Source organism: Mus musculus, chromosome 6 (genome assembly GCF_000001635.26).
Source record: "Mus musculus strain C57BL/6J chromosome 6, GRCm38.p6 C57BL/6J".
NCBI lineage: Eukaryota > Metazoa > Chordata > Mammalia > Rodentia > Muridae > Mus > Mus musculus.
In genome coordinates this window covers 71,085,381-71,108,237 of record NC_000072.6, presented here as the reverse complement: position 1 = coordinate 71,108,237, position 22,857 = coordinate 71,085,381, and the positions used below count along the sequence as shown (strand labels likewise).

Genomic DNA, 22,857 nt, shown 5'->3' with positions numbered 1-22,857 from the left:
GACCAAAGGAGACAGGAAGGGGTATTTGTCCAGGAGAAGGATGAAGGAGTGCTTCTAGTCAGAGAGGAGGCAGACATGGCCCACAGGCAAATGGCGATTTATAAAGGTAAAGAGGGAAACTTGTGTTAGGATGAAGTGTTTAATTTTAATTGGGCATGTTCATTAGGTGAGCCAAACGGGGCTTTTGGTTGCTGGACTTAAATATTTTGATAGCTTGGCCCTAGTCTCAGAAGAAAAAAGTGGCCAAATAAGGGAATAGATCTTGGTGGCCAGCTTTAGGAACGTAATCTAACAGCTTTTTAGCAAGAGAACATGGGAGAGAAGGGCCATGTTTGCCATGCTTGGCTAGATCAGAGCAAGCCACCTCCATCCATCCGATTGGCTCACACACTCAGTGTGTTGGTGCCTAGTATATGTCCGGGGAGGAGGCAGGCAGTCAGGACATAAAGAAACAAGCCATGGACCTTACCTCCGAGGGATTCTGGGTATGAAGGTCATGACCACAATTACATCTAGCACCAACATCATCCAGCTGGGTGTTCACAGTTCCTCTGGTTGAAGTGCCCCCCATTGTTCTTTAACCCCACCCTTCCCACTCCCTTAGCTGTATCTTAGGCTACCTTTAAACACAAATTAGAGTTGGACCAGGAGAACTCAGATAGTTCTCTGTGAGTACCAAGTACTGGCATCTCCTAAGAAGCTGGGGCATAAGGGGAGAAAAGACTGTGGCGATTTTAGTGTCTTGTCTCCTGTGGTGCCCTGCTGACACTGGTGAATGTGATGACCTGTCTAGTGTCTCTTTAAAACATGTTTGATGACACTGTGCTGGTCAGGGTTTTTAATTAATTTCTTTATTCTAGTGAACTTAACAGAAGCCAGGATCGTCTGGGAAATAAAGAACCTCTACTGAAAAAAAAAAGTTTCTGTCAGATTGGAATAATAAATAATAGATTCCATAATAATTAATATGGGAGGGACCTGCCTGCTATGGGAAGTGCCGCCCCTGGGCAGGTGGACCTGGGTGGTATATGAAAGCAAGCTGAGTAAGCCAGCAACCAGTGCTTCTTCAAGGCTTCTTCAGCACATGCCCCGAGGTCCCTGCCTTGAGTTCTTGCCTCAACTTTTCTTGAGGATGAACTCTAAGACGAAATAAACCCTTCCTCCTCACGATGCTTTTGATCTGAGTTTCATCACAGAACAGAGAAGCAAACAGGAACAGATACCTTTTGGCAAGAAGGGAACACACATTTTAATGCTTTCTGGACTGTATATGATGGATTAATCTCCTAAAATCACCTTCACCAAGTCCTGCCCCTACTAGGGACTCAGTGACTGGGCCTCCGCTCCCCAGGGAGCCGGGCTTCTGCTCCCCACCCTACCCCTGGGAGCCAGGCCTCTTCAGGAAGTGGGTCCTGGAGTACCCCCCCCAACAGCCGGGGGCTCTCAGGAAGAGCTATGCTGCTTAGAGGATGCTATACCTCCACCAGCGTTTCACGGGAAATCTGGGCGCAGAAGATAACATAGTTTCCTGCCTGATGGAACTTGCTGCTACTCAGATTGGCCGGCGAGCTTTGGTTTCCAGCCAAGTCCATGGTGGGCTTCCCTGCTTTGATGTGGTTTCGCAGGAAAAACATCCGCAAATGAGCAACAACCAACAGGACTTCTTTTCTGTTTTAGCCCACCTTGAGATTTTTGAAAGTGATGCTAATTAGTCTCAGGGTTGGTCGGATTCTCCAGTGCCAGGGGAATGTGTGAGGGACTCAGCTCTGAACACGTAAGTACGTTAAACTTAATTTAGGATTTCTAAGCAACTACTCAAGCCTGTGCATTGCTGCAAACGGGGGAAGGAGGAGAGTTTGGAACCAGGAAACCATTCATACTCTACCATGCTATACACATGTCAAGCCGAGCGCTGCCTCACTACTAATAGTCTCCCGTGAAATGATGGCTGCATAATCAATAAATCACTGTTCATGCCAATGACTAGTCAGGGGGAAAGATCGGTTCCAAAATAAGACGAAGAAACTGGTAGTTGATATTAGAGGCAAAGCCTATTACTTGAAGGATTTTTGTTTGCTTGGGTTTTTGTTTTTGTTGTTGCTGTTGTTGTTGTTTTGTTTTGTTTTTGAGACTAGATTTTTCTATGTAGCCCAGGCTCATCTCAATCTTTCAATTCTTAAAAAAAACATTTGCTTGTTTGTTTGTTTTAATTTATTTGATGTGTGTGTGTGTGTGTGTGTGTGTGTGTGTGTGTGTGTGTGTGTGTGTGAGTGGCTGTATCTTACCTCATGAGTACAGGTGTCTTTGGAGACAGAAGAAGGCATTGGTTCCCCTAGAGATGCAGTTGCAGGTGACTGATCAGCCTCATCTGGGTGCTTGGAACTGAACCCAGGACCTCTGCCAGAACAGCAAGGACTCTTAACCACTGACTCGAATGTCCTTGGTCTCTATCTTAAAATCCTCCTTTGTCAGCCTCCCAAGGGACAATAAGTATGTGCTCCCATACCCAACTCAACTGTATTTTTTAAGGCTTTAAAATGTACCAGATATGGTTTATATCACAGTGGCAATATCAATATTACCTATAAAATTAATTGTAATATTAGAAATAGTTTTGGAAGAAAAGAAGCAGAAAAGAAAATTCACATAAAAAAAAAAAAAAAGAAAAGAAAACAACCTGGCACTTGGGTTGTACAGAACAAGGCAGTGATGTCTACCTAACCTTACTGTTTTTGACATAACATTTTATTGTAGGCCCTGGGCACTGAAATAAAAACGAAGAAAAAGAAAAGAAAGGGGTACTAAAAAAAGATTAATAAAAGCTATTATCTTAGTCTGTTTTTGGCTCCTAACACAGAAAAATAAATGAAACAAAAACAAAATAAAAAGAATAAGGGAGATGCGTAGTGGGTAAGAGCACACGTGTGAAGACAAGCTCAGACACTAGCAGTGATGGTGAAAGGCTCGCCTGGCCCTGCACAGGTCTGCAGCCCCAGCCCTGTATGGGAGAGGACAGGAGGATTCCCTAGTGCTTCCTGGCTGCTAGACTAAGTGATCTCCCAGCCTGAACAAGGCTCTATGAATCACAACAATGCAAAAACAATCAAGGATCAAATAAACTAAAGAAAATTCACCAAAAACTAGAAAAAGGTGAAATAATAATAGTGATAAAAAATTTTTAAATGTATGGTGAGTTAACAAGTTGGTTGACCTGCACAAAGCAAGACACAGCTATTTAATCCCTTGCTAAACATCCCCTCTTGGTGCGATGCTCTACAGGTCTCTGTAGAAGGCCCTTGCTGTCTTAGCAGCCAATCAGCTCACAGTTTATTTTTTTCTGGGTTTTTGTTTTGTTTTGTTTCCTTTCTAATTGAGGTGTGACAAAGTTCTAGGTTCAGTTGAAGTTCCTGATGAAGAAACACAATTGAAATTTTTTTCCATTGATAAAATCTGTATATTTGCATTTCAATAATGCAGCTAAAAACTTGATGTAAATTTCTCCTTTTTTCCCCTTTTTTGGCTTAATGAGTATCATTTATTCCGCATGAAATCTTTATACAATATTTTCCACATGTTAAGAATAAATGTACATTAAATCTTGGTTAAAATTTTTTTTCTTTTTTTTTTCCATTTTTTATTAGGTATTTAGCTCATTTACATTTCCAATGCTATACCAAAAGTCCCCCATACCCCCCCACTCCCCTACCCACCCACTCCCCCTTTTTGGCCCTGGCATTCCCCTGTACTGGGGCATATAAAGTTTGCAAGTCCAATGGGCCTCTCTTTGCAGTGATGGCCGACTAGGCCATCTTTTGATACATATGCAGCTAGAGACAAGAGCTCCGGGGTACTGCTTAGTTCATATTGTTGTTCCACCTATAGGGTTGCAGTTCCCTTTAGCTCCTTGGGTACTTTCTCTAGCTCCTCCATTGGGGGCCCTGTGGTCCATTCAATAGCTGACTGTGAGCATCCACTTCTGTGTTTGCTAGGCCCTGGCATAGTCTCACAAGAGACAGCTATATCTTGGTCCTTTCAGCAAAATCTTGCTAGTGTATACAATGGTGTCAGCGTTTGGAAGCTGATCATGGGATGGATCTCTGGATATGGCAATCACTAGATGGTCCATCCTTTCGTCACACTTCGAGATTTTGTCTCTGTAACTCCTTCCATGGGTGTTTTGTTTCCTATTCTAAGAAGGGGCAAAGTGTCCACAGTTTGGTCTTCGTTCTCTTGAGTTTAATGTTTTTAGCAAATTATATCTTATATCTTGGGTATCCTAAGTTTCTGGAGCCCCATTTTTTAATGCGGATGTTTGATTTTATGGAGTCTACCTTCTTGAGTTCTTTATATATATTGGATATTAGTCCCCTGTCCCATTTGGGATAGGTAAAGATCCTTTCCCAATCTGTTGGTGGTCTTTTTGTCTTATTGACGGTGTCTTTTGCCTTGCAGAAGCTTTGCAATTTTATGAGGTCCCATTTATCGATTCTCGATCTTACAGCACAAGCCACTGCTGTTCTATTCAGGAATTTTTCCCCTGTACCCATATCTTCGAGGCTTTTCCCTACTTTCTCCTCTATAAGTTTCAGTGTCTCTGGTTTTATGTGGAGATCCTTAATCCACTTAGATTTGACCTTAGTACAAGGAGATAGTACTGGATCAATTCGAAATCTTCTACATGATAACAGCCAGTTGTGCCAGCACCATTTGTTGAAAATGCTGTCTTTTTTCCACTGGATGGTTTTAGCTCCCTTGTCAAAGATCAAGTGACCATAGGTGTGTGGGTTCATCTCTGGGTCTTCAATTCTGTTCCATTGGTCTACTTGTCTGTCACTATACCAGTACCATGCAGTTTTTATCACAATTGCTCTGTAGTACATCTTTAGGTCGGGCATGGTGATTCCACCAGAGGTTCTTTTATCCTTGAGAAGAGTTTTTGCTATCCTAGGTTTTTTGTTATTCCAGATGAATTTGCAAATTTCTCCTTCTAATTCGTTGAAGAATTGAGTTGGAATTTTGATGGGGATTGCATTGAATCTGTAGATTGCTTTTGGCAAGATAGTCATTTTTACTATATTGATCCTGCCGATCCATGAGCATGGGAGATCTTTCCATCTTCTGAGATCTTCTTTAATTTCTTTCTTCAGAGACTTGAAGTTCTTGTCATAGAGATCTTTCACTTCCTTAGTTAGAGTCATGCCTAGGTATTTTATATTATTTGTGGCTAATGAGAAGGGTGTTGTTTCCCTAATTTCTTTCTCAGCCTGTTTGTCCTTTGTGTAGAGAAAGGCCATTGACTTGTTTGAGTTAATTTTATATCCAGCTACTTCACTGAAGCTGTTTATCAGGCTTAGGAGTTCTCTGGTGGAATTTTTAGGGTCACGTATATATACTATCATATCATCTGCAAAAAGTGATAATTTGACTTCTGTATATTTGCATTTCAATAATGCAGCTAAAAACTTGATGTAAATTCCTCCTTTTTCCCCCTTTTTTGGCTTAATGAGTATCATTTATTCAGTATGAAATCTTTATACAATATTTTCCACATGTTAAGAATAAATGTACATTAAATCTTGGTTAAAATTTTTTTTTAAAGAACTAAAACAGGAAACCAGACAGTCTCCTCTGGACTTTACATATTCAAAGTCATGTGTACCCACACACACACACATGTGCATATGTTACACACACATAACATGTGTGTGTGTATGTGTGTGTGTGTGTGTGTGTGTGTGTGTGTGTGTGTGTGTGTGTATGTGTGCACACTCAAAAGTAACAAAAACCAAACATTTTTAGTTGTCTTCTCTTAGGGATGTACAGCATATTTAAACTATTTATTTTGAAAAAAAATTGCCAGGAGTTGGGAAGACATACAGGGAGGTCTCCTGATGCCCTCACTCAGCCTCCCAGGATTAATACCTTGCATACCTGTAATAGGCTATGAAAACTAAGACATGGACTTTGATGCAATCCACAAGGCTCATTCAGCTTCCATGTGTCACAAGCACTCATTTGTGTATGGAGAATCATACAATTTAGTCATGTATGTCCTGTGGAGCAGTGGACCATGCCAGGAAACTTGGTAAGGTTGAATAGGTTCAGAAACTCTGGCACCCAACTGAGTATGGAAGGTGTTTTATGGTTTCCAGTTGCACCCGGAACTGATCCTGTGCCACAGCGCTCCATACCGAAATTCATCCTGGAGAGAACTGATCTCCCAGGAGTACTGACACAGGCTTGCAGGAGGGACAAGCCACAGTCAGAGACAGCAAGACTAGCTAACACCAGAGATAACCAGATGGAAATAGGCAAGGGCAAGAACATAAGCAACAGAAACCAAAGCTACTTGAGATCATCAGAACCCAGTTCTTGCTAGAAAACTTAGGAAAGGGAAAGGAGTCATAAACGCAAGCATCACCAACAGAATATAAGAGATAGAAGAGGGAATCTCAGGTGCAGAAGATACCATAAAAACATTGATACAGCAGTCAAAGAAAATGCAAAATGCAAAAAGGTCCTAACCCAAAACATCCAGGAAATCCAGGACACAATGAGAAGAGCAAACCTAAGGATAATAGGTATAGAAGAGAGCAAAAGGTTCCCAACTTAAAGAACCAATAAAAATCTTTAACAAAATTAGAAGAAAACTTCCCTAACCTAAAGAAAGAGATGTCCATAAACACACAGGAAGCCTACAGAACTCCAAATTAATTGGACCAGTAAAGAAATTCCTCCAGTCATGTAATAATCAAAACACCAAATGCACAAAACAAAGAAAAAATATTAAAAGCAGTAAGGGAAAAAGGTCAAGTAACATATAAGGGCAGATTTATCAGAATTACACCAGACATCACCAGAGACTATGAAAGCCAGAAGATCCTGGACCGAGGTTATACAGACCCTAAGAGAACACAAATGCCAGCCCAGGCTACTACACCCAGCAAAACTCTCAATTACCATAGATAGAGAAAATAAGATATTCCATGACAAAACCAAGTTTACACAGTATCTTTCCACAAATCTGGCCCTACAAAGGAGAATAGACAGAAAACTCCAACACAAGGAAGGAAACTACATCCTAGAAAAAGCAACAAAGTCATCTTTTTTTTAACAAACCTAAAAGAAGATAGACACACAAACATAATTCCACCTCATACAACAAAAATAACAGGAAGCAACAATTACTTTTCCTTAATATCTCTTAACCTCAATGGACTCAATTCCCCAATAAAAAGACATAGACTAACAGACTGGATGTATAAACAGGGCCCAACATTTTGCTACATACAGGAAATGTACCTCAGTGTCAAAGACAGACACTACCTCAGAGTAAAGGGCTGGAAAACAATTTTCCAAGCAAATGGTTCCAAGAAACAAGCTGGAGTAGCCATTCTAATATTGAATAAAATCGACTTTCAACCAAAAGTTACCAAAAAAGATAAGGAAGGACATTTCACACTTATCAAAGGAAAAAAATCTATCAAGAAGAATTCTCAATTCTGAACATCTATGCTCCAAATGCAAGGGCACCCACATTCATAAAAGAAACTTTACTTAAGCTCAAAGCACACATTGAACCCCACATAGTAATAGTAGGAGACTTTAACACCCCACTCTTATCAGTGGACAGATCATGGAAACACAAACTAAACAGAGACACAGTAAAACTAACAGAAGTGATGGACCAAATGTTTTTAACAGATATCTATACAACATTTTATCCTAAAACAAAAGAATATGCCTTCTTCTCAGCACCTCATAGTACCTTCTCCAAAATTGACCGTATAATCAGTCACAAAACTGTCCTCAACAGATACAAGAATATTGAAATAATCCCATGCATCCTATCAGAACACCACGGACTAAGGCTTGTCTTCAATAACAACAAAACCAACAGAAAGCCCACATATACATGGAAGCTGAGCAATGCCCTAACTCAATGATAACTTGGTCAAGGAAGAAATAAAGACGTTTTAGAATTTAATGAAAATGAAGGCACAACATACCCAAACTTATGAGACGTAATGAAAGCAGCGCTAAGAGGAAAACTCCAAAAAGTAATTGAAGTGAGCATACACTAGCAGCTTAACAGCACACCTGAAAGTTCTAGGAAAAAAAAAAAAAGAAGAAGAAGAAGCAAATACACTCAAGAGGAATAGACTGAAGGAAATAATCAAACTCAGGGTTGAAATCAACCAAGTAGAAACAAAAAGAACTATACAAAGAATCAACAAGGGCTGGAGAGATGGCTCAGTGGTTAAGAGCACTGACTGCTCTTTCAGAGGTCCTGAGTTCAATTCCCAGCAACCACATGGTGGCTCACAACTATCTGTCATGGGATCTGATGCCCTCTTCTGGTGTGTCTGAAGACAGCTATAGTGTACTCACATAAAATAAGCAAATAAATCTTAAAAAAAAAGTTAAAAAAATTAACAAAAACAGGAGCAGGTTCTTTGAGAAAATCTTTCCTCCCTCCCTCCTTTCTCTCCCTTTCTCTCTCTCTCTCCCTTTCTTTCCTTCTTTCTTCCTTTCTTTCTTTCTTTCTTTCTTTCTTTCTTTCTTTCTTTCTTTCTTTCTTTCTTTTGTTCTTTCTTTGTTTTTTATCAAATATATTCTAACAGGAGTCAAACTAAAAAAGAAAACTTCAGTTGAGAAAATGTCCATCATATTGTGTAGCAGGCAAAGATCATTGAGTATTTTCTTGACTAATGATTTACTATTGCAAGCGCCACCCCTGAACAACTGTAATAAGAAATTAGTCTGTACAAGATAGTAATTCTATTCCTTCGTGACCTCTTCTTCAGTGCCTGCCTCCAAGTTCATGTTTGATTTCCTGTCCTGACTACTATTCATAATGTACTGTGAAATATGAGATGAAATAAACTCTTTCCTCTCCAGAAAAAGAAAAAAGGTGTTTCACCTGCTCCTGACCAGATTCCTGGCCTGGAACACATGGCCACAACTCCCCACATAAAGAACAGAGCACAGAGTTCTCCTTGCTAATGAGGTATCTAGATGGGCCCTGAAGGGTTAGCCAATAAGCTTCCCTTCCCGGACATTTCTTCCTGTAATGTATTTAATTTCTGGTCCATCCTGAGGAAGTTGTGTGTATCCATTTTCCACAATGAACAGTGAACAAACAGTTTAGACAACCAAGAACTGTCACTCTCATGAAGAACTGCAGTAAGGGCCATGGAGAAAGCCTTCGTAGTACCTGTCTCCCGCAGATGGCCCTTCTGGGCCCCTGGGCACTCACCCACTGAGCTAAGCTGGAGGTCCCTCTTCCCCTGCCCCAGGCTAGTCCTAACTGGCCAAGGACCTGTTCCTGACTCCTCCGGTTGTCCAGGAATTAGGGAACAACAGCTTCTGCCCCAGCCTGTGATGTTTCTCACCCAGGCTGGGACGTCATCTTAGGCTCCCTTCTGCCACCCCTACCCCCAGCTGGTGTCTGCATGCAGTAAGCCGGGGCCACCATGTCGGAGAGGATGGAAGGTAGTTTAGTGCTTCTGGGTTGGACGGAAGAAGAGGGGAAGCAGGAGAGAGTTAGGGGTTTTTTGAGCAGGGATAGCGAGAGGGCAAGATGTAGCAAGAGTGTCTCCTGGCTTATGGTGAATCTGCCAGGATTCACCACCAGAGAATTTAGATTTAATATGGCTTACAAGATTAGGATTCTGGTTGTTTCGCCCAGTGATTGAGTTACCATTGATTCTGAACTAAGTTTGTGTGGTGTTTTCCTTCATGCTGGGTTCAAGAGAGAAAGGTACTACGGCAAAGCGTGGGTTTGCCTGAGGCACACTACAAAGGCTGTGGGGGATTTGAAGCATGGGGCTGGCATGGTATCGACCCACCAGTGGGAACTTAGGGAGCTGGGTGGAGATGTTTTGGGAGCTCCAAGCCAGAGAGTCTCCACAAGATAAGAACAGGTCAGCCAGCCTGCCTCAATAGAGTTGCCGGCAGTAGCACAAGAACTTGCCATCTTTTTTTATTATTTCCCAAAACAGGGAAGATAAATGGACATGAGGGCTCACTTTTGCTGCAGGAGTTAGGTTGGTTCTAAGTATACAGTAAGGGGAACTTTCTTACCCTCATGGTAAAAACTGCATGTTTCACATGTATACTAGAGTGGGAATGGATGTTGGCATAAAAGGAGAATGTAAGATCAAAACAGCGAGTCCAGGAGCACTAAGGATAATAAATGAAAGAAGTCTCTGGAAGCTGAGTATGAGCTAGCCAGGTAGACCTGACAAGAGATGAATAGAATCTAAGAGGCAAGGCCAGTGATAGCAGGCTGGCTAGCTAGCTTCTGTGAGAGCTTTCCCACTTAGAGAAACACTAGGCACTACCATTTGTAATATATTCTTGCTTTTAATGTGTGGCTCCTAATGTAGCTAATGATAATAGACTAATCTGTAAGTGAGGATGGTTTCTAACAAGCCTGTCTCCATTTTAGGAAAGAGACCCCAGGCCGTGCCATGGATATTTGGTGGCTGTGAAAACAAAAAGGGCTGAATATAGTTAATAGCATGTGGGACACTTGCAAGGGTGACGGTAGCAACACTAGTTAGTAACTAACTACCAACAGCTAGTCAGGATCAATAACTAACGAAGCCAGAGTCAGAGGTGAGCAAAGTGGAGCTTCAGTCACCCCCTAATTAGGTGAACAATGTGTGAACAGCATATGATCACATCTGATTGGGCTAAGGGGACAGAATGGAGTCTGGGCCCTCCATTGGCTTAGCCCACGAGAACCCAGAGAATTAACAGTTTCAACAGAGATGACCTCAGCGTGTGTCCAGTTTCTACCTTGGAGCTATAAAACTCTAGAGAAATTCAGCAACTCTTTCTCCTCTCTTGGAAACCTCTCCTGTTCATGGGAGTTGCACTTTTCCATAATTTCATACTCTTCTATAATAATTTTTAATGAAGTCTGTTTCACTTTGAAAACTTTCAGGAAAGCCTGTGTCATTATTTCCCTTAGTGTGAGCCACTGTTCATCACCAGCTATTGACAATTGTGAGTGTCCAGCACCTAGGTACTGCCACCCTCACATTTTTAATCCCAGCACTCAGGAGGCAGAGGCAGGAGGATCCCTGAGTTCAAGGCCAGCCAGATAAAGTTCCAGGACAGCCAGGGCTACAAAGAAAAACCCTGTTTGGGGACCGTGAGGGGGGCGGGGGAATCATATGTACTTATGACCCAGTGCTGGGAAACTGGGAGACATGATGATTCATAGCCACTAGCCTAGCATAAAAATTGGCAAGCTGCAAGTTTGATCAAAGATGCTGTCTCGATGGAATAAAGCAGAGAAACACAGGGTGTCTTCCTTTGGACTCTTGGTGTGCACAGAAACACATGTGCATATAGCACACCCACAACACCACACTCATCAACATACACACATATACAAAAGGAAAAAAAGGAGATTTTTATAAAATATAATTATTTATGGGTGCTTTAAATGATACTGATAGCCAGACGTGTTGGCGGTTTGTGGGGATTGATTCTCTCCTCCTACTATTTGGGTCTCTAGGATAGAACTCAGGTTATCAGGCAAGTGCCTTTAATCAGTTACTGGCCTCATCTTGTCTTTTGAGACAGGGTCTCTCATGACCTAGAACTCTTTGATTCAGCTAGTCTGGCTGGCCAACAAGCCACAGCAATCTGTCTACCTCTGCTCCCCAGTGTCAGGATTATATTATCCCCACCTTCCTGCCTTAAGCTTTTTCCTAATGTGGGTTCTGGGATTGAACTCATGTCCCTGTGCTTACATGGCAAGTACTTTACTGAACCCCCCAGCCACCCAGGAGGCATGTTCGGAGCCCAGGACAAGTGAGTTAAGGGCGTGTCTTTCCTTATGTTCCACCTACCATGGTGAAAACAAAAAGAGACTCGAGGCTCATTGAATGCAAAGGACATCTTTCTCCTTTAATGCAGATTTGGTGTCTGTTAACTGAACAGTCACAGCCAATAGAAGACAATCTAGAGAGTGGCCCCACCCAAGTCCTCTGATTTTGCAGTAACTACAATGAAGAGTGCTCAATTCACAACAAATGAAACTGAGTAGGGGCTGCAAAGTGTAGCTATGGGCCAAATACAGCTCTTGGTTTCTTTTCTTTTCTTTCTTTCTTTTTTAAAAAAAGATTTATTTATCTATTGTATCTAAGTACACTGTAGCTGTCTTCAGACACACCAGAAGAGGGTGTTAGATCTCATTATGAATGGTTGTGAGCCACCATGTGGTTGTTGGGATTTGAACTCCAGACCTTCGGAAGAGCAGCCAGTGCTCTTAACCACTAAGTCATCTCTCCAGCCCCACAGCTCACAGTTTCTATATGACCTGCCACCTAAAAATTTGTTTTTTGTGTTCTTAAATGTTGAGTTTTAAAAAGAAAAGAAGAGGATCAAGGGCCAGTGAGATGGCTCAGTGGGTAAAGACACATGCAGCCAAGCTTGGCAACCTGAGGTTGATCCCCAGGACCTACATGGTAGAAAAGAACCAATTCCCATAAGTTTCTTTCTGACCTCTCAGAGCACACCATGGTGGACATAGGAACACACACAACACAATTAAATAGTGTCATAATGTATGAATCAAAAGACTAATAATACTTTGTGATATGAAAATTATACAAAATTCATGGGGCTAGATATTGGCTCATTGATTAAGAGCACAGACTGCTCTTGCAAAGGACCTGGGTGTGGTTCCCAGCACCTATGTTGTATGACTCACAAACGTCTGTAACCCCAGCTTTTTAGGGGATCCAAAAGCCACTGTCCTCCAAGGGCACTGTATTTATGTACACAGACCCACTACCCCCCACCAACGTGTGTATAACCAAAAATCTTATTTTTTAATTATACAAAATCCAAATTTTATTTTCCGTAAAAAATGTTTTATTATAACTGACTCACTTTTTACATGTTGTTCACAGTTGCTTTGACACCACAAAAACAGAGCTGAATCATTGCAACAAACACCCACTGGATCGGTAAGCCCCCACTGTGTACTTTCTACTCTTTTATGGGAAAAGCTGGTTGAATCCCACAGAGACAAACTCAAGATAACCCCCAAGATTCCTGATATTCATCACCATGCTTGAGTGCAAAAACCTGTGATTTCTAATCCATAGAATCCAGTGAACAATATTTACGCTTGCGATTATTTTTCATAGGATTCCAACTTCTATTTTGCTAATTGACTGTCTTTTTTGTAGCATTGAAAAAGCCAGCTACTGTGTTGCAAGCCAGCCTAGGGAGAGGCCCAGGTGGCAAGAGATCGAGTGCAGCATGAGAGTACAGCCAGCCAAAAACTAAAGCCCTTTGTCTGACAGCCTGCCAGGAACTGAAGGCAGCCAGGCACCACAGGAGCCAGGAGTGGATCTTTCTGCCACCTTGCATGGATGAGCCAGACAGCATGCACATTTCTCTCCTGTGAATTCACGTGGCATTACCTACTCTATTTTCAAAGCTCTGCCGAATTCTATGAAATGGCAGAATGAAATTCCATTGATGGACTGTCAGATATAAGCAACCACTGGCAAGCTGTTTAGGTAGAAGCAATACAGTGTGACCATTGCACTGTTCACAAAGCTGCACTTTCTTTTATAAATGTTTCTGCCCCATACAATCATATAAATGGATTTGAGGGTGTTTTGTTTTGTTTTGTTTTGTGTTTTGTTATTGTTGTTGTTTAAAGACAGGGTCTTGTACAGCACGAGGCCTGCTATGTTGAGGATAACCTTGATCCTCCTGCCTTTCCCTACTGAGTGCTGAGATTACAGTATGAGCTACTGTGCAGTGCTTGGAATGGAACCCAGGGATTTGTGTATGCTAGGCAAACACTAACAACTGAGCTATGTCTGCGGCGGCCCAGAAACATTTTTTTTTTCTTTTAAAAGAAAAGCTTGGTGTTGCTTGTCATAATGAGCTATAGTAGAGAGAATATGAATCCCAAAGTCAGGAGTCCCTGAGGTAACAAGCCCCACCTCCCACTTGTGGGTGACCTTGGACAAATCGTCTGGCTTCTCCAGTCTACTTTCCAGTCTATAACAGGAGGATAATAGTCCCTCATGGGCTATCCTCATGGGCGCTTCCCTGGGTGTTGGGAGAACACATGAACAGCAGAGTATATAAAAGAATGTGAAGTGCTTTCAAGGTCGGGGGGGAGGGGGGAATAAGCTTTGGTATTACATCTTAGGTATTTAAGCACGGTTGAGGTTATGAAATTTCCTCTATGATTTAATTAACTTTAATTTTAGACCCTGCCAACATAGTCTAAGGGTAGTAGTGATGGTTGCCCAGAGCCGTGGACTCAAAACAAAAGTGAGACATCGCTGGCCCAACTCCAGTGCTTGTGTGTAAATACCTAGAGGGTGATTGGCCTGGACTTAGCATGTGACTAGAGATAGAGCAAAGGTACAAGGTTCCGGGGGGGGGGGGGGGGGGCTGATCCTGACCTGCTCTACAGAGGAATTTCTAACAGTTTGGCCATCCAGTCTGTGAGACTTGACCCAAAGAGAGAAGCTTCGGTGGCTGGAAGTGCATGGATGGCAGAGGGGAGCCTCAGAAGGGATGTTGAATTCCCCCAGGGACGATTGTCACTGGGAGTTCTCAGAACATCCCATTTCTCCTCTGACAGTCGACCATTCTCAGCCCAAGGTGGACTAGAGGCTCAGTCTGGCACCTGCAGGCTCATGCCATTCCCACCTTTTCATTAGCTGGAACCATGTTGTCATTGACCCTACTCTTGGTGACATCTGTTTCTATAATAAATAAGTAAATAAACCTTTGTTTGTTTGTTCCTTCATCAGTTAGTTATCTCGGTGCTGTGGATCAAGCCCTTGCGTTTGCTTGGCAAGCACTGCATCACGGACCTACACCCGCAGCCCATAAGCCCTTCTTCATTGTGAAGTCAATGTGTCAACCTTTTAAAGACACCAGGCCTAGGGGCTTAGGACCTAACCTTGAAACAGCATTGAACTTTGCAGGGAGCACTTTGGATTCAAACCAGAGTGAAATCCCTGTGTGCTGTTAGTAGGGCCTTGGTAGAACGGGTTTTCAGCGCATACCAGCTTCATTGCCTCCTGTGGCCGCAGTGGGATGTCCCGCAGAAGCAGCAAAGATCCCATAGTGAAGCTGAACATGCTCTTCCCTGGAGATGGAGAAGCAGTCCACGTGTGACAGCAGATAAATGACAGAGCAAGGGAAGGACACTGCTCAGTGCCCCTGCAGCTCACACATACTCTGGTGCTTTCTCTCCGCCTTCTTAGGGGTGTCCTGTCATTTCCCCTAAGCAAAAACATACACAAAAAGAAATTGCTGACACACTGCAAAGACTCTGGGATATGTCCTTGTCAATTTGATAACTTGGAAGACCACATTTAGCAAATAAATGCTGTAACAGATGTTTATCAGATGCACAACTATCACACATAGCTGTCATATGCAACCATACACAGCTATTTCATACACAACTGATAACACACTAAGTTCTTTTCCCCAAGGTATACAGAGTCCCTTTCCCTCCTCAGGAGGGTGCTCTTCATTCTTCTCGACAATTCCCTTGGTATCCTGTACCATAAATACTATAAATACTGATACACAAGGCTAACTACTATTAACACATCTTACTCTGGATGGCAAGGGAATGGAAGATGGGTGAAAATTAGTTAACATATAAACAAACATATGTAATAAAAATACCACTGTCTTGTTTTTGCAGCTGGCCTTGTGATGTTTGCTGGGATTTTAAATCATCTTTTTCCACTAGCTATTCCTTTTTTTTTTTTTTTTTTTTTTTTGATGAGATGGGACTTTCTTCTTGAAGGGCCTGGGCTATAGCAATTGTGATTGAATCAGGTTGTGGTTTTTATTGGATTTTGTCATAGGGTGTAGGTGTCTCAAGAGGTGATCCAGAGGTCTCACGATTCTTGTTCCCAGACCTGATTTCTCTGTGAGAGGAAGGCTAGATTGCAATACTGTGACCTCTTTCCCTGGTTGATATGAGATGCCAGTGTGGCCAGGTGAATCTTGACTTCTACTCCCTGGATCTCTGCGTTGTGCCCTTCCTGTGGAAGTCTTTCCCTTGGGGTACCTGTAGATGAGTAAAACCTGAATTTAGGGAAACAACACGTGGTTTGTGGATCACTGTGGGTAACAGTGAGAAGAAGCCAGTTACCCTGTGCCTGATCTCCCAACATGTGCTGTTAACTGACATAGTCATGGAAACATTGCCATAGACACAGGTTTAAGGACCACTTCATCTGCTTTTCATCAGGGTTACCTGGAAGGAAAGATGCTCATCGCTCTCTTTCCTTTGTTTTGGTTTGCTTTAACTTGTTTGTTGCCTTGTTTTATAAACAAGAGTAATTAAACATCACATCAAGATGGTGGAGACATTTACCTGCAGGGCTTCCGACCCCTAACCTGGCAGTACTTTTTTAGCCAGCTATGTGCTCTGCCACTTCTGGAACTTTTGCCGTTAATGGCAGTAATACTTAATACTTGCTGAGTGTCTGCTTCAGAATTTGTGTGTGTGGCGGGGGGGGGGGGCAGTCCACAACTATTTCAGATAGATAAATCAGAGAAACTTGTGTTGAAATGACAAGTACCATAGCTGCCATCCCAAATCCACACAATGTACACAATCGCACACCCAACAGGAACATTGCAGTTGGTGTCAGTCTGCATATATGATGATGTAAGACTATAAGGGACCTGAGAAGAAATCTTATTCTTTAGTGACATCATAACCACCATAGCATTGCAGAGCAAGGCATTACTCACACAATTGTGCTGATGCCGGTGTGAGCACCAACCAGCATCTCACTGCCAGAACAGCACATGCAATTATACAGAGCACGGTGCACTTGATAGTGGTGACAGACAGCTGTATAGCTGCCTCGAGTAGCTATGCTCGGCTCCATATCATCATTTTAGTCACTTCTGCTTACAGATGTTGGCTGTGAATAATTGAGTTTCTCCTGGCAGGAGCCTCATATAGCTATGTGTTGTCTCTTGATTGCATCTGTTTCTCCGGAGCCAGATTACATATTGTGTGGTTTTGTTCACTGTGGTCCTAGAAGCAATAGGCTCTCCCGCATATAAACACCATATAGCCTAGGTGGAGGGGTGTGGAGATCCAGTGGGCTATACCACCTAAGTAGCGTATGCTGTGGTGTTCATACAGTAACACAATCACCTACGAAGGACATTTTTCAGAGCTTCTCCTTGCTGTCAAATACTTGATGGTGTTTTAGTGAGGGAGACAGATTCCACCAGGGCTTGGCTGATAGTCATTCTTTCAGCTCTCAGAAAAAGCTTCCAAGACCACCCCATGGTAGATTGTTTTCTACCCTTGCCCTTCTCCTCCCTAGCCCTTCTTTGGTCCATGATCTTCCTCAATGACAAGCATTGCTGTCCAAACACAAAATAAAGATCAGTGTTGGGGGTACAGTAAGTGAAAGCCATGTAAGATGACACTTCCTGTGGAGGTGACCACAACATCCATCACAGTGGCTCGGGACAGCATGCCCGCACAGGGGCCATGGCTACCGTTGCAGTTACCAGCCGTACTCACTTGTTCCATTTGCAGCTTAGCCCCACAGTCAATGAAGCAGCATTTCTCCTTTGAAAACTGACTTTAAAATAGCTCCTGCCACCTTTCAGGAACAGGTCAAACTGAAATTTGTCTCACATTCATAAAAGGAACTAGATACTGAGTCCCTCCAAAACTTAATTCTGAGTTCCCGCTAAAAGAAAATGTGTTTGTTGTGTGATTATTTATTTATAACTGAGTCTTATGGAGCCTGGGCTGGCCTTGAGTTCACTGTGTAACCAAGGATGAACTTGGGACTAGAAGGAGGCTTCTAAATAATTTATTTAGAAATTTAAAATATTTTGCAAGTTCATTGGTTGGCAGAACGTCATCACATGTGTAAGTTGAAGAAGTGTTGTTCACAGGTTTCTAAGACCACATAACATACTACAGAGGATACACAGGGGTGGGGATATTCACTGGCACCTTTAAGCATCCAGCATGGTGGGATAGGTTATCTTGTGTGCAGATAGAGACATAGAGAGGCAACCTGCATGAAGATCAGTGTTGGAGACACTAAGGCACAGAGATAGATGGCAAGAGTGCCTGCTGCCTCCAAGCTCACAATGGACAGGAGGATATTGGTCTAGAAGCAGTCTCTTCTAGACTAAGGAAGTGTGGCTGGCTACATCACAAAGAAATTTAAGCTCCAATTAAACCAATGATGAGGGAGTGGCTGCCACCACCTAGAACAGGTGGACCGGAGAAAAGATTTGAAAAGTCAGCAGTTTTTCACTGAGTGTTGAAAGGTAGATACATTTACATGACAGGAGGAACCCGGGCAACGGCTGGCAGGGCTCTGTATTGGCTTGGCTAGGCAAGGCCTCGGGCAAGCAGTTGGTACATAGTTAGCAGTACATACATACATAACCAGAAGGTCCCAGTGGTGGTGGGTGAGCATCCCTGCTGGCTACAGGCATCAGGAGAGCTAAAGGGCCTCAGATGGCCTCAAATTAGGCCTTAGTGAGTAGTGCTGTGCTAAGTGACCAGACTGGAAAGACCACTCTGGCCCAGGTTCTCTAGGGACATGGGACTGCAGGGCTGACTCCAATCCCTTCCTTCCTCACACAATCCAGTTCTTTGTTCTAGCTAATCCGCCTCCTGATACCACTTTCTTCTTTTTTGGCTGCAGTTTCTTAGACCTCCACCAAGTAACTGCGTTTTCTAATCTTCCAGATCTTCCAAAGTCATCTACCCAGAGAGCTGCTCCAGTTACCACTGCACTGAGAGATGGGCTGGACTCACCCCAGCATGCCTAGGTTCTCACAGCTCTCTGAGGAGACCCACAAGTGGCCATCCTCTGATTCAAGGTCTTCAATGGTCCGTTGTTGGGCGATGCCCTGAAACATTTTAGCTGACTCTGGAAAGTAAAAGTGAAACAGCTTGTTAAAGGTGGTGGCTGAACCGGGAAGGATTGCATACATTTTCCAGATGACATCACTGAACCTGGGGCAGGCAGGAAGTCATCCAGCCGAGACATGCTCTTCAGTCCTGACTCCAAGGCCACTATTCTTCCTGTTGAGCCAAATGGCAGACTCTTAATCTGACTGGCCTTGCCTCTTTGCCTTCTTTGATTCTCCTTCCTGGAAGAATGTTCTATAGTCAATACTCCAAAAGTGAGAGATTTTTGTGTGCATGCTTATGCATGTATGGTATGTGTGCAGATGTGTGTGCAAGTGTGAGCATGTTCATGCTGAGGCTGTGAGACAACCTTAAATGTCATTTCTTAGTCACCATCCACTATCCACTGTTTTATTTTTTGAGACAAGGATTTCTCACTGACCTGGATCTCACCAAGGAGGTAAGTCTTGCTGACCATTAAGCCTCAGGGACCTACCTGGTGTCCATCTCCTCCCCACTAGGATTATAAGTGTGTTCAGCGACATGGTTGGTTTTGGATTTTAGAAGGGTCCTGGGGATTGACTCAGGCCCTCTAGCATGCAAAGCGAGCACTTTACTGACTGAGCCATCTTTCCATCCCCCATCCCCAAAACAGGGACATTTTTAATGTGACAAATGGAATATTGAATGGGCTGGCAGCACAAAAGAAGCAAACTGACTGTCCCATTCAGATTGAGTTGTGTGCTTGTCTTACCTGTAGTAAACAGACATCAGCAAGCAGAGTGGAGAATAAAATATCTGTAGTTACAGAGACAGGTAATTCTGTTGAGCCACACAGGTGAGTCACTGGATAAAATGCCTGCTGCCAAGCCTGACAACCAGATGGCCTCTGGCTTCCTCATGTAAGTTCACACAGACACATACAAACGTGTATGCATGTGAGCACACACACACACACACTACATGTAATTTATAAATGGGGGGGGGGAGACTGTGAACAGACTGTCCTGAGGACAGGATATAGGCTAGTCCTTAAAACCACTGGGCCAACTGCACTTCTGTTTCTTATGTTCAAGGTCTTCTATAGAAGATATCCATCTTCGTGCCTGGCTCCCTCACCAGCCTGTTCCCTCGCCCACATATCCTCTTCTTGTTGTAATCTCCATTAATATTCTGGTCTGAACTGCGTCCTGTGAGGAGGCAGCAGGAAACTCTGGATGGATTAGCCAGGCAGGGTGAGATGCTCCGGGACAAAAGACATCTAAATCTTGCAGGTGTAGGCTGAATCCCAAGCTTACGTGGTAGGAGGAGAGCCCAAGATATATCTCCAAGGATATATCTTTCCTCTCTTCTCCCTTCCTGTGTCACAAACACACACGCTCACATACTCAAATGTAAAAATCGTCCCTGGAGACTTGAAAAGTCAGTTCCCCATGACCATAAAGGACTATATCATATCTCATCAAAGAATGTAAGATTCTGCTCATTCCTGCATAGTCTTTGTGACTGGGTGATAAACTGGTTAAGAACAACTCATGCCATTGAAGAAGGCATTCTTGATTCTTTGGCATCATGTGATCTCAGGTTCTTGCCTTTGTGTTCATAGAATATGAACCTTTTGTTTCTCTGAGAGTAACATTTACTATTTGTGAAACAAAAATAATATTAATTTATCAAGCTGTTGAAGTTTCAAATGGCACACTTATGAAAAATATGGTAAGTTCTTGTATTAATGAAAATGTGTTCCATGGTGGTATATATAGTAACAAAGAAGATAATAATGAAAGACAGAGATGATGTTGGTGCTACCAAACTACAGGGAAAGCAAGGTCCCAACTAGACATCCAAATGAAGCCCCCAGTGTCAGGCATGAATTGCATCTTGTTAAATCATTCAGAAATCACAGGTTATCACCACAACTATTGGCTGCTGTCCACATCTATGCTAGAGCTTACTGCTGAGGACTCTTGCCTATGTCATTAAACATGGAGAAGTCAAGCTGGCACATAACTAGAAGCTTCACCCTACTGACTACTGTTCATGGTACTGAAAGGTGTTCTGCTACTTGAAGAGAAAAGTAATCGTCAGTATCACCCAGCTACAAACCCTGATATACAGGATATTCAGGATATACCTGCAATAGATATACAGGTGCAATAATGGCACAGATGTTATAGAAGGAACCCACTACTTTTTTTTTAAAAATCCATTTAAGGCCTCCTCCATGATATGGAAATTATACCTAATACTGCTACAGTGGTCAAGATCATGAACTAGACAGGTCATGGGCCTAGGGGAAACCCTACTACAATTATTCTGCTAAAGAAATATAGCAATAAAAAGACTCCTGATTACATACATACTGCTATACCATAGGTCAGTGCCTTGCTCAGCCCTCACCAGAGAAACTTCTTGAAGCAAATGGGAATTAACACAGAAGCCCACAATTGGACAGTGTGCAGAGAGTGAGAGAATTTGGAGAGCTCAGCTCTAAATGGGATCTTTGATTTGTATAGAAGAGGGAGCAAAAAGATCATAAGAGCCAGAAGTGATGGATGACTCCAGGGAGACAGTACTTCCAGACAAAACAGGAATGATGCACATGTGAACTCACAGAGACTGTGGCAGCATGCACAAGATTTCCACAGGTTCAAGCTCTGCTGTTTCAAGATGAAGTCCAGCACAGAGAGGAGAAAGGAGACATTGGGTTCCACCCCTAACCAAGAAGCTATCTGCAACTGATAGACAGTGGCAAAGGGAAACTAGTTGTTTCCAATGGAGTTCCACTGGGTATATCAACCACACTACAGGTCAGGTCAGGCCCCATGCCCAAGTAGCTGACCAACACAGAACAAAGTCAGTGGTGTATTTGTGGACATTTTGTTTCTTTTGCTTTGGTTGGCTTCTTCTTTTTTTGGCTTGGTTGTTTTGGTTTTCATTTTTTGTGTGTTTTCTGTTTCTTGGTTTTGTTTCTTTTTTATTTGTTTGATATTTTTGAAAGAGAGAGGAGGAAAAGGAATATAAAGTTGGGTAGGGAAGCAGGGAGGGTCTGGCAGGATTTGAAGGAGGGGAACATATGGTCAAATATATTATATGAAAGTATTTCTTCAATAAAACTACTTTAGAGAAAGATGTTGGTGCTGATGCTGAAGATATTGATAAAGAAGCTGAGGAAGAGGGAAAATATAATAAGAATGCTGAGACTTGCAGGAAACACTCAAAGCTGGTTTTAAGCCATTGAGGCAGAGCCACAAAGAATAAGAGTAATTTCTCCAGCTCTCGATCAACACAAAGAGGAGAAAACTGAACTTCCGGCCATGATGCAGGGCAGCAAGGGTTTTCACAGCAGTGTTTTCTTCCTGGCCACAGAAACTCTACAAAGTATCCACATTCATCTAAGTAAAGCAAAATGCATCCATAAGCAAAGGTTATACGTTCCTCATATAAGGAAACTATTTCTATGCCAACAGAACTACTCCCTCAAAAGGATGGAGAAGTAGATCATGTTGGTGCACATCTGTAACCCCAGAACTCAGGAGATAAGAGGATCCAGGAGTTGTATGTCAGCCTGAAATACACAGTAAGCTACAAGCTGGCCTGGGCTTCAGGTTCAAAGAAACAAGGCCAGAACAAGGAAACTGTCACTGTGCTGTCCAAACTGTCACTATGCTGTCCAGAAGCTTCTCCTTGTGATAGCTATCAGGTGGCAAGTTGGAACCAGTAACCTCTTGCTCCTGGTAGCACTATGACTTCCAAACATGCAACTGCACCCTAATAATTAATTATCTGTGTCCCCAGAATAGCAAAAAATTAATTCCTTTTGGCTAATTCCTGTTGAGCCAAATGACAGACTCTTAATCTGACTGGCCTTGTCTCTTTGCCTTCTTTGATTCTCCTTCTGGCATGGGAACTGGAGA

General features: G+C 42.7%; 1 long non-coding RNA gene across 3 annotated transcripts; it reads left to right on the top strand.

Moving 5' to 3' along the window:
• Nucleotides 1-1,604: 1,604 nt before the first annotated feature.
• On the top strand, nucleotides 1,605-20,461 carry Gm38826. Of its 3 annotated transcripts, XR_869167.1 has the most exons (4): nucleotides 1,605-1,774; nucleotides 12,936-12,992; nucleotides 18,776-19,400; nucleotides 20,017-20,461. It is a non-coding gene; the product is annotated as a predicted gene, 38826 (long non-coding RNA). The 3 variants fall into 3 exon arrangements; XR_869166.1 differs by lacking the exon at nucleotides 20,017-20,461 and having other exon boundaries at nucleotides 18,776-19,862; XR_869165.1 differs by lacking the exons at nucleotides 18,776-19,400; nucleotides 20,017-20,461 and adding an exon at nucleotides 13,218-13,653 and having other exon boundaries at nucleotides 1,609-1,774.
• The last annotated feature ends 2,396 nt before the right edge of the window (nucleotides 20,462-22,857 follow it).